We start from the raw sequence: 16,869 nt of genomic DNA, 5'->3' as shown, positions 1-16,869 counted from the left end.
TCATTGTATTGTTCCTAAGTCTATTCCATTCGTTAACAAAACTGCTGGTTCCTTTTTCCTTCTTAAACCTAAATTTCCACAATCCAAACCCATTACTACCACTAATGCTGTCTTAATATGATGACCTTTCCTCTGTAGATCAAGACAGATTTCATAATTTGTTCTACCTCTTTTTATATCAATATTAACTTTTTCCTTCTTAAACCTAAATTTGCACAATCCAAACCCATTACTACCACTAATGCTGTCTTAATATGATGACCTTTCCTCTGTAGATCAAGACAGATTTCATAATTTGTTCTACCTCTTTTTATATCAATATTAATAGCCATACAGATGATAGGTGACGGTGATACGAATGATGCTTATGGTGACTGATAGTGATAACAGTTATAGTTATGGAGATGGTGATAGATATGATGATAAAAGTTGTTATGATGATAATGATGGTAATAATGACGGTGATAGTGATGATATGATGGTGATATGATGATGATATGATGGTGATAGATATGATGATATAAGTGGTTATGGTATTGATGAACATGAAAGTGATAATGATCATGGTGATAATGACAAGTGATGGTGCCAGTTATTGTCGTAACGGTGATGATGATGTTCATAATCGTGGTAATGATGGTGGCGACAGTGACAGTGATGTCGATAATGGTGATAATTTTGTGTTATTGGGTGCGACAATAGGACGGTGATGAAAATGATCAATATCTATAAATAAGTATGAATTTGGATATGTATATCATCAAACTCTAATACATACCCTCAATAAATACAATCCATAAAAAGATCAAACAAATGCAAGGTAATATAAAGGGGTTTAATACTAATAATAAAACCCATAAAAATATAAACACAAGCTAATATAAAAGGGTTTAATACTAATACATATCAATTCGAACAAATCCCATATGTAATATACAAACTTGGTTGGGCAGATCATCCACACAGGACTTGACACGTTTGGTACAGTAGCATCGACACCACGAGAACCGTGGCTTACACCAACGCAGGACACAAAGTTACGTACCTGAGGACAAAGGAGGACACACGTTTTAGAGGATTTAGTCTTTGCAAAGGAGGAATAGAAACATGAAAGACTAGATAAGGGATTAAAACCAGCTTATCTCAGATAACATCATCCACAACATTGTCTCAACCATTCTCATATCATTTCGTAAAGTTACTTAAATTTATGGTGTACTTTCATTCACTAAATTGTCTGTTCTCTTTTAAATGGTCTTCGTCCTTTTTAGGAACTAATTTCCTTTCATATTTCATGTTATTAATCATTTCTAATAAATTTACCATGTTTGTTCTCATTTTCATATACATTTTCCTAAAATCATCATAATCAATACACCTGACATACGTCTCTCCTCCTTTATTTCCACCCTAATCTTTCTTCCTCCTCACCCTTCCCATTCTCCAATTCCTATTCTGCCTACCTGCGCCAGTCTGTAAGGCTACAGGTGCAAAGCCCCTTTACCCTGAGCACTAAGCAACACTGCCAAGCAAAGCTGGCCTTTGTTTTAGACGCTAGGCTAAATAGGAGGACCAAACACAAGGCTGTGAAGGCTAAGGAGAGGGTATTTCCCTTGGGCTCTCAGACTCACTATTCAGTCATTCATTCCTCCCCCACTTTCGGTGTATGCCTCTACGTTTTCCCACCCTAATGCTCGGTCTCAGGTACGTAACCAAAAATTTTGTAGTTTTATTTGTTTTTCCTTGACTGCAACTGAACTTTGTAAATATAAGGACGTCAATGGAAGACCAGTGCGCGACCCGGAAGAAAGATAGAAAGAAATAGAGATAGAGAGGGAGAGGGAGAGGGAGAGAGAGAGAGAGAGAGAGAGAGAGAGAGAGAGAGAGAGAGAGAGAGAGAGAGAGAGAGAGAGAGAGAGAGAGAGAGAGAGAGAGAGAGAGAGAGAGAGAGAGAGAGAGAGAGAGAGAGAGAGAGAGAGAGAGAGAGAGAGAGAGAGAGAGGGAGAGAGAGAGAGAGAGAGAGAGAGAGAGAGAGAGAGAGAGAAAGAGAGAGAGAGAGAGAGAGAGAGAGAGAGAGAGAGAGAGAGAGAGAGAGAGAGAGAGAGAGAGAGAGAGAGAGAGAGAGAGAGAGAATAAAAGAGACACAAAACGTATTGAGAGGGCATTTCTTTGAAGAGTAAGAAGAGACAGGGAATCAAAGACAAGCAGGAAGGAAATATATATCCATTTTTTCTTGATGGATGTGTTTGACACTATTCTCATATTCTCATATGTATGAACATTTACACATGCACACATATGCGTGGCGAAAATATATACGTATAAACAATTTGCAGCCTTCCTAATTGGCGTAGAGATAGGCCTGCTGCTCTAGTTTCATTTATATAACTTGATGATTGAGAATCTAGTAAATATAATGAAAATATATTTGGCCATGTCATTGATGTTGCATGAGCCATTTGATATATTTGTACGTAATTCATTGCCTTTAAAGTCTGCAATATTGCACATCAAGTCTAATGAATACGAACTCTTCAAAAGTCCTATTCGCGTTTGGGCGATTACAATTTGAAAACAATTTTTTTCTCGCGTTTTTTTTTTTTTTTTTTTATGTTTGCGCGACAGGGGACGTTGAGGCTTTCTGTGTGCTGTTCTTTGTGCTTGTTTCTACATGGGGCTAGGAGCAGGCTTTTTTCATGTAAGCATAAATAATTCCAGGCATTTGAATTGAAAAAAAAAATAGCTAATGCTCATAGTAGACATGTTATTCCATTTACGAATATTTGTTTTCGTATATTTCAATAGTTAGAAGAGTTTTCCAGCCGTGTATACCGGTGAAAGACTTGCTCGTGCATGGCGAGCCAAATTGCTAATATGTCTGTTTGCACCGTCGTTCGTGTTTGAGAGGCCATTTCTCTCTCTCTCTGACTGTCTATCACTCTCTCTCTCACTCTTTCTTCAGCTATCTATTCATATACATCTATATTTATATCTATATCTATATCTATATCTATCTATCTATCGATCTATATATATAAATATATATATATATGTATATATATATATACACATATATATATATACATATATATATGTGTATATATATATATATATATATATATATATATATATATATATCAACCACAATGCACTTTAATTCTAAGCCATCAACATCGGACGAACCGTGGAGGTACATGCATAAATTGAAACGTGGTACGCCCGAGGACTTGAGCCAACGCGGCGAGAACGTTACCAGTGCTGTATTGACTATTAGACCAATACACCATCAAGAGAGATATAAGTTGAGCGCAACTTCTCTTATATATTTGTATGCTAGAGTTACATACACATACTAACGTCTATGTACTCATATCTTTGTCACCTTTGGATAAGAGGCTCAAAATGAAAATCCTTCCGTTTCTTCTCGTACTAGGATTTTAATGACATATTTCATCCTAAATCAAATGCATTTATTTTTATTGGAAATTTCTTTTCGAGGACTAAACGTGTTCATATCTCAACATTTTGAAGAAAAGAAAACGGAAGAAGAAGAAGAAGAAGAAAAGACAATTGATATTCATATATTCATAAAAACTCTTGCACAGAACCAAGTTGTCCGTCTCATTATAACATTACCCAACGACGTTATCCAACTCAGATCATTAGGACATCTTTCGTCCATGTTCGTCGTGTGTTGATGCTGTTTGTGTCTTGTCACGGTGCCTCCGACACGACCCCTCGATTATTACCTTTCGGGGCAATGTGTGTCGAGGCTCCTACAGGTCGTTCGGTCTACGTCTAGCCCAGTGGTTCCTGACAACCTTTTTCACTCCATTCTTCCCTTTATGAATTCTTGACATTCATGTGGTTCACCTTTATTTTTTTCCAAAAAGCTATCCCGGTTAAATAGGTAAAAACAATAATGATAATATTGATAATAAAAAAAGGTATAAATAATAATTATACTAATTAGAACAGTAATAATGATAATGATATCATTAATAATAATGATAATGATAATGATAATAATACTTGTTAAATTAAATAGCTGATGACGTTCTGACGATCTGTGTAGCTGATAGCTCAAAATTGCGAAAGACCTTTTTTTCCTCATTGTTCAATGTCCGGAAATAGATTCAATTTGGAAGTAGGTAGAAACAACTTTGCCAACCGTGTAGTTAATGAATGGAATAAACTTCCTGCACAGGTAGTGCAATGTAGTTCAGTTCGAAGCTTTAAGAATCATTTAGATAAATACCTAAGTAAGATGCTGTAATTATTATAATTTATGTTATATTATTTGTTTTTGTTTTGTTATAATTTGTCTGTCTGATTTTCATTTATCATTAGTTATATGTCAATTTATTATCATTTACTATTTACCTGTTTGTTTGTTATTCAACTATACCAATGCATTTATTTATGTATTTTAATTGTTATTTATATTGTTATAGTTTTAATTTATTATTAATATGATTTTTTTTTTTTTTTTTTTTTTTTTTTTTTTTTTTTTTTTTTTTTGCATCCGACCTAGATATGGATCAAAAGGTCTCCTGTCGGCATGCTTTGCCTTTGTAATCCTTTGTAACAGAAGTTTCCGATATTCATCTGGGAGGTCTCTTACCTCTTCTTCAGCTGGGTGGTAATAGGGAATATTTTAATCATCTTGGACTATATGCTCACAAGTGAGAAATGACCTCACCGAGTGAGCTGTGATTTTTCGTCCGTGACAGTTGTGATGAAACGTCACTATGGTGTTCTAGTCCGTTTTTTTGAGGAAAGTATCAATTGGTTCTGCTGTGTGTTTAAGAGTGGTCTGAGTTTTTCAATTAAACAGCTTCTGCTATTTGTAGTCTGCGGTGATCATTTGTGCGGTATATAACTGAAGTATTATTTCTTAAATCTGCTTTTTGTGTTCTTTTGTCATTTTGTGTTGTGTAATTAATGGGCGAAAATTCCGCCATTGTAGCGAAGATGATAAAGCCTTTTTTCCGAAGAAGTTCTGGTGATTCCAATGTAAGTATTTTGAAGGGATGCACAATTCCCTGTCTAACACATGTTAGACAGGGGATTGTGCATCCCCAATTTAACAATAATAATGACAATAATAATAATAATAATAAGAATAATAATAATAATAATAATAATAATAATAATAATAATAATAATAATAATAATAATAATAATAATAATAATAATAATAATAATAATAATAATAATAATAATAATAAGAAGAAGAAGAAGAAGAAGAAGAAGAAGAAGAAGAAGAAGAAGAAGAAGAAGAAGAAGAAGAAGAAGAAGAAGAAGAAGAAGAAGAAGAAGAAGAAGAACGCGAAGAAGAAGAAGAAGAAGAAGAACGCGAAGAAGAAGAAGAAGAAGAAGAAGAAGAAGAAGAAGAAGAAGAAAAAGAAGATAAAGAAGAAGAAGAAGAATATTAATAATGATAATGATAATAATAATAATAATGATAATAATAATAATGATAATAATAATAATAATGATAATAATAATAATAATAATAATAATAATAATAATAATAATAATAATAATAATAATAATAATAATAATAATAATAATAATAATAATAATAATAATAATAATAATAATAATAATAATAATAATAATAATAATAATAATAATAATAATAATAATAATAATAATAATAATAATAATAATAATAATAATGATAATGATAATAATAATAATAATAATTATAATAATAACAATAATGATAATGATAATAATACTAATAATAGTAATAATGATAAAGATGATAATAGTAAAGATCATAATGAAATTTATATATATATATATATATATGTATATATATATATATATATACATATATATACATATATATATATATATGTATATATATACATATATATATATATATATATATATACATATATATACAGTATATATATTCATGTATATATAAATATACAGATATGCATATATATACATATATATATATATTCATGTATATATAAATATACATATATGCATATATATACATATATATGTATATGTATATATACATATATATATATATCTATTTATATATATATATATATATATATATATACATATATGCATCTTTTTTTTTTTTCAACCACAAATCACTTAATTCCATGCCATCGCAGTCGAGACTGAAGAATCGCTCGATGGAAGCATCCGTTGGAAATTGAAACGTGGACGAGCCGAGGATTCGAACCCAGCTAACCCGTAACAAAGTTACAGTGACTTAAACTAATAATCTCTCTTGATAGTGTATTGGTTTAAGTCACTGTAACTTTGTTACGGGTTAGCTGGGTTCGAATCCTCGGCTCGTCCACGTTTCTATTTCCAACGGAGGCCTCCATCGAGCGATTCTTCAGTCTCGACTGCGATGGCATGGAATTAAAAGTGATTTGTGGTTGAAAAAAGATATTAATTGATCACTGGGAACCATTTAGTGTACATGTACTTATCTATCTATCTATATATATATATATATATATATATATATATACTGTATATATATATAATATATACATATATATATATATATGTATGTATATATATATATATATATATATATATATATATATATATATATATCCATATATCACGGCACAAATCATTAGTTCTGGTAATAAAATTGAAATATATATATATATATATATATATATATATATATATACATAATATATATAATATATATATATATATATATATATATATATATATATATAAATGTATAATTATTATTGCTAGAATAAAAAGGAATGTAACAGAGTATAATATGACATGGTAGTTGTATGAACCAATCGAATTAAGACGTGCATAAAGTCTAAAATGAGCAACGTGAGAAAATTAAGTTAAATCATTGGTAAGAAAGAAATGACAAGGACTTTGTACCGTGGAATCTAATGAAACATACCTTTGGTCGAACTCGCTAGCAGCAGGTTTCATTTTTCATTACCAGAGGTGGAGGAAATGTTCTCCTCTTCTTCATTTTGGTTTAGAACGTAAGTAAGCGAACAATGATACAGCTTCTAATAATTCCACTCTACACTATTCTCTGTGTATGTTTGCGTGTGTGTGTGTGTGTGTGTGTGTGTGTGTGTGTGTGTGTGTGTGTGTGTGTGTGTGTGTGTGTGTGTGTGTGTGTGTGTGTGTGTGTGTGTGTGTGTGTGTGTGTGTGTGTGTGTGTGTGTGTGTGTGCGTGCGTGTGTGTGTGCGTTTGTGTGTATGTTGCTTGGCTAACCTGACTTTAACACACCATCTCTCTCAATATTAAACAAACATATAACATGTCTTTCTACTCGTTCTTCATTAACACATGCAAAATTAAATAACAAAAACATGAAACAGGACGACTGTTTGTTCTATGATGTTGCAATATCATTCTAGTTCATGTTTGGTTCATCGTTATGTGTTCAGAAAACGTCAATTGACATTTGCACGTCCCGACCGCTTCTCGACGTTCCTCGGCTTCGTCCAAGGTTCCCCGGCCACAGAACTTCAACTCAGAGTCTTTGTCGACTAAAGACCTTATCACACTAGGTTTTTCTTCCTCCGACAGATTTGAAGCCTACAGCTGTTGGTAAGAACTTCGATATTCCGGAGGAAAATAATTTCACTTCAACATATTAAATGACATTCTATGTAAATTGTTGAGAAAACAAAATAGTTTGCCACAGGGATTTTACAGCTGAAAAAATGCATCAATTTAAAAAAAAAAAAAAAAAAAAAAATTGCCATGACAGAATTCCGCAAATCTTGGTTGAGGAACATTGTATTGAGGTTCCCTTGTTCACATTAGCGGCTTGAACCGCAACGGTTCAACTACAATGTAAGTCAATGGAGGCGTTCACACACCACCGCGGTTTCCACGCGGTTCAAACCTTTAGTGTGAGCAGGGCCATAGAGAAAACACTCTTCGTTGGAGCACCACCATCTGAGTACGCCATTTCATCCCAACTAAGGAACCTGGTTTTATGTTACTCGTTATGAGCCTTGCGTAAAATTCCCTAAACTGCTGCTGATAACAGACAATATTATCTTAATCTACTTTCCTTTAGGAGATAAGAATCCGAAACAAGTTTGGCCTTAAAAGCTCAGGGAGTCTGTTCATCTCGTTAATTATGTTAAACGGTATAGTGACATAACTATGGTTTCATGTTAAACAATAAAATGACATTGCTAAGGTTTCATGTTAAACAATATAATGACATAGCTAAGGTTTCATGTTAAACAATATAATGACATAGCTATGGTTTCATGTTAAACAATAAAATGACATAGCTATGGTTTCATGTTAAACAATAAAATGACATAGCTAAGGTTTCATGTTAAACAATATGATAACATAGGTAAGGTTTCATGTTAAACAATATAATGACATAGCTATGGTTTCATGTTAAACAATAAAATGACATTGCTAAGGTTTCATGTTAAACAATATAATGACATAACTAAGGTTTCATGTTAAACAGTATAATGACATAGCTAAGGTTTCATACTAAACAATATAATGACATAGCTAAAGTCTCATGTTAGATAATATAATGTTATAAGGTTTCATGTTAAACAATATGATGACATAGCTAAGGTTTCATGTTAAACAATATAATGACATAGCTAAGGTTTCATGTTAAACAATATAATGAAATAACTAAGGTCTCACGTTAAACAACATGACATAACTAAGGTCTCATGTTAAACAATATAATGACATAACTAAGGTCTTATGTTAAACAATATGATGACATAGCTAAGGTCTTATGTAAAACAATATACACAATAAAAATATAACAAATAAAAATATTAATAACTATAAAAAGTTAAAACAATAAATATAATATACATAGCTAAGGTCTTAACATAGTATACATCATAATCTATGCACTTACTGATCTCACCTTTTCTGATCTCAAAGATGAATATAATTTCAATGATAAGATTAATATATCGTCTCTAAGTCTAATGTTCTCACCTTAGATCAGATGTATAAAAGACTTTAATTGAAAATATCTTGGGTACGAGTATATAGTTCTTTTAATGTAATTTGGGTCAATGCTTTAAATGTGATATTAAACGGTCATATTCATTGTAAACAAAATCATTATACCTGTTCTTTTGATCACTCAAATAGCTATTCTGAGTCCATTGCTGAACAAAGGCCTTTTTCATAGAACTTCATGACTCACACGACTGCGCTAACCTCCGCCACGTCACTCCTGCAAATTTCTCTTTCTCGTCTCTCCATCTTGTCTGGTCTCCCTCTTACACGCTTCCCATCTCGCGGCGTCCACGCAATAACACACTTGTTTCTTCACTCGCCAGCCGCTCGCGCTAACTTACCTGCGCAATTCCGCTCCCCTCCCCTTTTTTTTTTTTTTTTTTTTTTTGGCCGCCTCCACAATATCTTTCATTCCAGTCTCTCTCACCCAATTTGATCTCTTTCGGTCGCTCAGCCTTATCCCCCCCACTAATCACTCCTTCCTCCTCTGTTCACTCCTTAGCTTTGTCTCCATCGCCTTCGTCAGTTTCCAAGTCTCACATCCGTAGATTATTACTGGCAGTATACGAGTATATTAACTGTAAACTTTGCTCTCAAAAAATAAAGGTAGAGAGCCTCTCATGATATTGTCATACCAAACATTTTCCAACCAATTACAATACTCCTTTTTATTTCATTACCACACTCTTTAGTCACTTTCACCATCTGGCCTAAATCATTATACCTTTCAACGTCTTCAAGACTCTCACCATTGATTATAATCAATAATATAATTAAAATCTCTTTAATTTAAGCTTTTGTGTTAACTATTACTTTGATTTTACTCTTATTCACTTCTAAACTTACTTTGAGAGTTTCCTTGTTCACATCACTCAGCATATCTTAAAGCGATTCTTCTGAGCTTTTTGGTACGACTTCCGAGGTCCCATATTCTTCTTCCCTCACTTGCTTCTTCGCCCGTCTCCTCCTCCTCCTCCTCCTGCTCCTCCTCCTCCTCCTCCTCCTCCTCCTCCTCCTCCTCCTCCTCCTCCTCCTCCTCCTCCTCCTCCTCCTCCTCCTCCTCCTCCTCCTCCTCCTCCTCCTCCTCCTCCTCCTCCTCCTCCTCCTCCTCCTCCTCCTCCTCCTCCTCCTCCTCCTCCTCTTCGGATTCCCTTCTTGCCCGAGGCTTGATGGAGACTTCGATCTAATAAACCTCATCCAGGTATCAATGTCTCATCGAATTTCTCAATTGAGGGACTTGTTGGATTGGAGTTCATTGGCGCTGTCGTTGTTTAATATCTGATTTTGTCGATTTCGAAAAATACGTAAGACTGAGATCTATAAATGTATTGACAGGAAATAGTATTAAAGAGCGTAGTCTCTACCACGTTATCAAATCTTATTACCTCCTTGTTGTCATCTGACTGTAAGTTAATTTCCTTCAATTACTTACAAAAACAAAACATCAGAAGGATAAGAATGGAATATTTTTTTCCGCTGAAAAAATTCCCCCCCGAATAATTTCTTGTTATTTTGTCAATATTCTTCTTCTTCATTCTCTTCCCAGTTTTTCTTTGTTTTGTTTTATTTGTTTGTTTTTTCTCTTTTCTTGATCCATTATCATTTTCCATGTCTTATGCTCGCTTCCGTTTTCTTTTTTTTTCTTTTTTTATTAATTTTGGTAACTGTTGCTTACAAGTCTGTAATCCTGTAATAAACATTGTTTACGTGACTGGTTACATCTCATGACAAAATTCTGCAGTGTTCTCATCTTCTTTTTTCATTAAAGTTGATATTTTGAAGTCCACATTGTTTTTCAATATGATACCTATTTTCTGTCTGATATTTTTCTTTATTAAAAAAATAATATCAAAATGAAATAATGGGTTATATTCCTTATTTTCTTTTCTTGTCAATATTTTTTTCACTTCACGTTTTGATTCTAATTCATCATGGTCAGGATATTTCTATTTCCTTTTAAATTGTCCATCTATGATTAATATTTCTTAAAGAAGATTTTTAAGATGAATGTGTCCTCTCGATTATATTATTGTCCTGGCGTATTAATATCTACTGGGTATATGGGTCATGCATTACCATATTCGCCACGCATTGAAGTGATTAAATCTAGTTTACATCCAATCAGAAGCTTACATGGAAGCTGAAGAATATATTTATATATATTTTTAGCCCTTTATTCTTTCAATCTTTTGCCAGAATATTGAAGTTACATTTCCAAAACCTGTTTCTTGCAGGAAAAAAAAAAGAGTCGTAATTTCTTGAAATGCATTTCACTATTTTTCAACCCAAAATATCAACTTCTTTTATTTTTTTTCTTTCCTCTCTTCCTCTCTTCTCACCCTCTTTGCTTTCCTACAAGATACTTTCCTTCGTCTTCCTTTTTTTATTATTATTTTTCTTCAACAAGTCTAAATATTTTATCATCGTTTTTTATTTTCTGTTTTACGTTTCTCCCAGACTTCCTTCTGTAGCTTGTAATCCGGTCGATGGCGTTAAAATCTTGGAAGAGAAATGAACAAATAGATAATAACAACAATAGAATAAAAATAAATAAATGCATCTATAATAAATAAATACATAAATGAATAAATAAACAAATATATGAATAAAGATATATAAATAAATAATATACATATATATCTATCTATATATCTATATATATATACATATGTAAAGTATATATATATACATATATATACATACATACATACATACATACATATACCAAGGTTTTTTTCCCCTTACAAGGGGGGTAGCCAAAAAGAAAAAGGCATAAAATCATTCCCAGCCATTCCATCACTAAATACACTCCACACCCCTTCACCCTCCCTCTTATCTTGGCACCTCCTGAATGACGGGTCATCCCTGCACCTTGTCCAATGCCCTGGGTCAGAAGCAGTGTCGCAAGACACAGCACATCCATATATATATACATACATATACATATATATACATATACATGTACATACATATACATATACATATATATACATATATATATATGTATATATATTTATATAAATATATATATAACATCTATAGTTATAAATATATATACATGTACATATATATATACATCTATATATGTATATATATATATACATATATACATACATATGTATATATGTGTATACATATATATATATATATATATATACATATGTATATATATACATATATATATATATATACATATATATATATATATATATATATATATATAAATATATATATATATATTTACACACACGTATCGGGTGACAATCTATTACGGATTAGATCCTGTCCCTGTCTTGTGGGTGCAATACCAACACTATCGCTAACAGCGTTTGCAATCTTTACGTTATCTTCATGCACTGGCTCGTTCTCCTTGTAATTACCTCTGCAAAGTTTGGTTTTCTTCCCTATAGGCGTGTACGTAAACTTTTGATGGTTTAACACTTTCCTGTCTTGATATTTTCTTATGTAGTTCTATACTTTTTTCTTGTGTCAATAAAGGATTATAATCTCTTAAAAATCTTAAATATTTAAATATATGAATAAGTACATGAATAAATGAATAATAATAATAATAATAATAATAATAATAATAATAATAATAATAATAATAATAATAATAATGATAATAATAATAATAATAATAATAATAATAATAATAATAATAATAATAATAATAATAATAATAATAATAATAATAATAATAATAATAATAATAATAATAATAATGATAATGATAATGATAATGATAATGATAATAATAATAATAATAATAATAATAATAATAATAATAATAATTCATAATAATAATAATATAATAATAATATAATAATGATATTAATGATAATGATAATAATAATAATAATAATAATAATAATAATAATAATAATAATAATAATAATAATAATAATAATAATAATAATAATAATAATAATAATGATAATAATGATAATAATAATAATAATATTAATGATAATAATAATGATAATAACGATAATAATAATAATCCTGCTGCGAGTACATCAAACGCTTTTTTCCTCCTTATACGGGAGGTAGCCAAGTCAAAGGCACTTACCTACTCTCACCCATTCCACTCCCATCCACCAAACTTTACCTTCTCTCGTCTTAGCTCCTCATGGATGACTGTTCATCCCTGTATCCCGCTCACTGTCTTAGGTTTAAAGCAATGCAGCAAGACGCAGTGCATCCACAGTAAGCCACATCTTTTAATCAGTGACCCACCCTCTCCATCCCCAACCCTTCCCTTTCTTGCATAACAACATCATCTATATACAGCCACTCTCCTCTTATCACTATTCTCTTCCTTCTCCCTTTCTTGCTCAACAGACATTCCTCTGTTCCTCAACACCCTCTTTACCACATCCTTCCATCTCATCCTCGGTCGTTTCCTCGAGTTGAGTCCACCGTTATCTGCCTTCCAGAATTCTTTTAACTAATATTTCATCACTCATTCTTTCCTTGTGTCCAAACCATCCTAATAACCTTTCATCAGTTCTATGAACCATCTTTTTTCTATTCTCCTTATCATCATTACGTCATCAAAGAGCAATAGTATTAATAACAATAATAATGATATTATTAAGGGTAATGATAATAATCTTTGATACTACATGATTCTTTATACAATTTATAAAGCATAGCATAAACAAACAAAAGTAGATCTCTGACGACAGATGCTCTCACAAAAGCCAGAAAGCGAAAGAGGGTGACCCCAGCCTTGGTTGTGTAGAGCATCAAAGGTCTCACTTAAATACAAATCCCTCCTTTATCATCTCCTTTGTTTAGGTCCTTGTAGAGTAAACGCAACAAAGGGCAAGGACCTTTTCGTAGACCAATAGGTTCAGAAACAGCAAGGGACCTTAGATTCCTACAATCCTTCAAAGGATTCTTTCAAGTTCCCTCTGTTGTTGTTCTGTTTAGCTTTGTAGGACTTCTCTTCCAATACTCGCAGTCGCGAGACTTTAGTAGTGATTTGCTGATTCATAGTCCTTTATGGCTTCTTTCACACGTAGCGACTTTTCGTCGTGCGTAGTCCACAACGCGACGTCGTGCTCTCAAATAACCATGGGTGTATATATACGTGTGAAAAGGTTCACAGACACCTATGATTTTTTGAGTGCACGACGTCGTGTCGTGGACGGCGCATTAGGTGAAGTCAATATGTGTGAAAGAAGCCTTAGAGAGGCTAGAATTTCATGCTTCCCCAGTATTTATGTTCTCCGACCGAGATCAAGGTGATGGAGGCTCGAATCCTGCCACCGGCGAGTTGAACCAATGGCATGGCTCATTAGATTCCACGCTATAAAGTCCTCTGTAGGGGCACTGTCCTAGCCTTCTGATAGGAGAGAGCTTCGTAACATTAAATTGAATCGATTGACTGATCGATCATCAAAATAATTTGTCAAAATACTTTTCTAGTCTGTACGTCTTAAAAATGATTAGTTTATAAGTTTAGTAATGCTATTTATTTATTCTTATTTGATTCATTTGTTCATTTCTAATTGTTATCTATTTACTTATAATTCCTATTTATTTATCTATTTATCCTTTTCTATAAAGCCGGACGACTTTGTTTTATTTGTGTTTTTACTTTCATTTTGTTTAATTTATTTATTTTCTATTGTTATTTCTATTGATATTTTTCTTGTCCGTACGTATTCAACATACTGGCGCCAGCTGATTTTATTCAGGTGAAGAGCTACTAGCTCCTACCGCCACGACTACCACACCCACTGCCTTAAGGGACATTTAGACGGTCAAACGGTTTGACAAACCCGGTTTGTCAGACAAGTGTTTGAAGTGATGTTTGACCGTGTGAATAGGGTATTTGGTTGTCAAACACTTTCGACAAACGTGTTTGACGACCAAATACCCCATGCACACGGTCAAACATCACTTCAAACACTTGTCTGACAAACCGGGTTTGTCAAACTGTTTGACCGTGTAAATGGCCCTTTACATCATTTCTGAAACTCTTTGTCCAAAGCACTGCACAACAGAAGCTAGAATTCTATTTCGATTTTTCTTTCTTTTTCTTCTACTTTATTGAATGATCTCGATTAATTTTTTTTTTTTTTTTTTTTGCTGGATTCAGTTTAGTTTTCTATTCCTATATTGAGTTGAAATCTATAAAGGTGTACATTTCATCGACTTTAAAACTACTCTCCTTCAATTTCTACAAAAGAGAGAGGGGGAGAGAGGGAGAGGGAAAATATGATATAGTCATTATAAAATTCTAAATTTTTCTATTATATGCAACCATAACCTCTTTGGAGATATCAGCATCAAATATGAATTATTTATAAGACTTTCCACGGTAACTGAGATTAACATAACGCAGTTATAGTTAAATAAATTGAGTGTTGTTAGTAAACATTTACTGCTAAGCCACGTTTGATGATCTTTGTTTAGTTGTGGTTGGTCTAATTCTTCTGTAACGACGTCAATTCTTCGAATAGCCTTTTCCCGTTTCTACAAAGTCATTAGAAAAAAGTTGAGACAAGTCCTTCTCGGAAAACACCTTAACAAAGACAAAATTGAAAACAAAAATTCCAGTTTTACATTAACCAAGTTTAGAAATTAAAGAAAAAAATACATATACACAAAACTTTGGGTAAATTACATTACACAGCCTCCTCTAAGTTAAGGGTATGGAGACCAAAGTTAAGCCTCGATGATAATAAACCCTTCTTCAACAAAAGAGACTCACCTTGTTTGCCTCCTGTAGAATCATCTAAACCAGTGGTTTCCAAACTAAGGAACGAGCCCCTCCCCCCACGAGAGGCGAGAGAAAGGAACGTGAAATAACCTCCTCAAAAATCATTGTTTAATAAAAATAACGAAATAATTCCAACTACAAGTACCTGCTTTTACATTCGTGTGATAATTCTCTCAGTCACCCCAACACGTTTCCTATTAAGATACAAATAGGAGAGCTGTAAATAGAAACGTATATATATATATATATACATACTTTCATATAATACAAAAAAGGTGTTAAGGGGGGGAGAGAGGCGTACGGGTTTGATCTAAACCTAGGACCCCCGTTTCGCTTTCCCTCATCTCATCTCAAGCCCTCTCCTTTTACTTCCACGTAAAACAAAACGGCCCTCATTTCTCCTTAAAACAGAGCCTCCCACCATCCATTCCCTGACCCCCCTCTCCCTCCCCCCACCCTATAGATCGCAATCACCAAGACCTCTTCCTTTTATCTTTTCTCCTGGCTCTGATATGCAGGCCCTGTCTACTAACCATACTTCGTGGAACACAAGAACGTACTGTGCTTCAAGCCGGTTTCCTCTTGACTGACCCTCTACCCCTCTCTCCTTTACTCTATCCCTTACTATCTCTTCTTCTCCAACCCTTCCTCCTCGTGTTCTTCCTCTTCCTCCTTCTATTCCTCTTCCTTCTCCAACTACTCTTCATCTGCTTGCCTTCCTCTATCTCCTCATTCTCCTCCTTGTTCCTCCTCTTTCTCCTTTTTATCTTCTTTCTCCGTCTGTTCCTCAACTCAATGACTTCCTCCTCCTCCTAATTCTTTCCTTTTCCTCCTCCTTTTCCTCCTCATTCTCCTTTCTACTTCTCTTCCTCCTTCTTATCATTCTTCTCCAACTGCTCCTCAACTCTTTGCCTTTCTCCCTCTCCTCCTCCTTTCTTCCTCTTCCTCATATTCCTCCTTTTTCGCCTTCTATTCCTCCTCTTCCACCTCCTTTTCATCTTCTTTCTCCAACAACTTCTCAACTCACTGCCTTCCTCTTTCTCCTCCTCCTTTCCTCCTCCTCCTCCTCCTTTTCATCTTCCTTCTCCAACAACTCCCCAACTCATTGCCCTCCTCTTTCTTC

The sequence above is a fragment of the Oratosquilla oratoria genome, chromosome 16 (genome assembly GCF_046742065.1).
Source record: "Oratosquilla oratoria isolate Oo_2021 chromosome 16, ASM4674206v1, whole genome shotgun sequence".
NCBI lineage: Eukaryota > Metazoa > Arthropoda > Malacostraca > Stomatopoda > Squillidae > Oratosquilla > Oratosquilla oratoria.
This window is presented reverse-complemented; position numbering follows the sequence as displayed.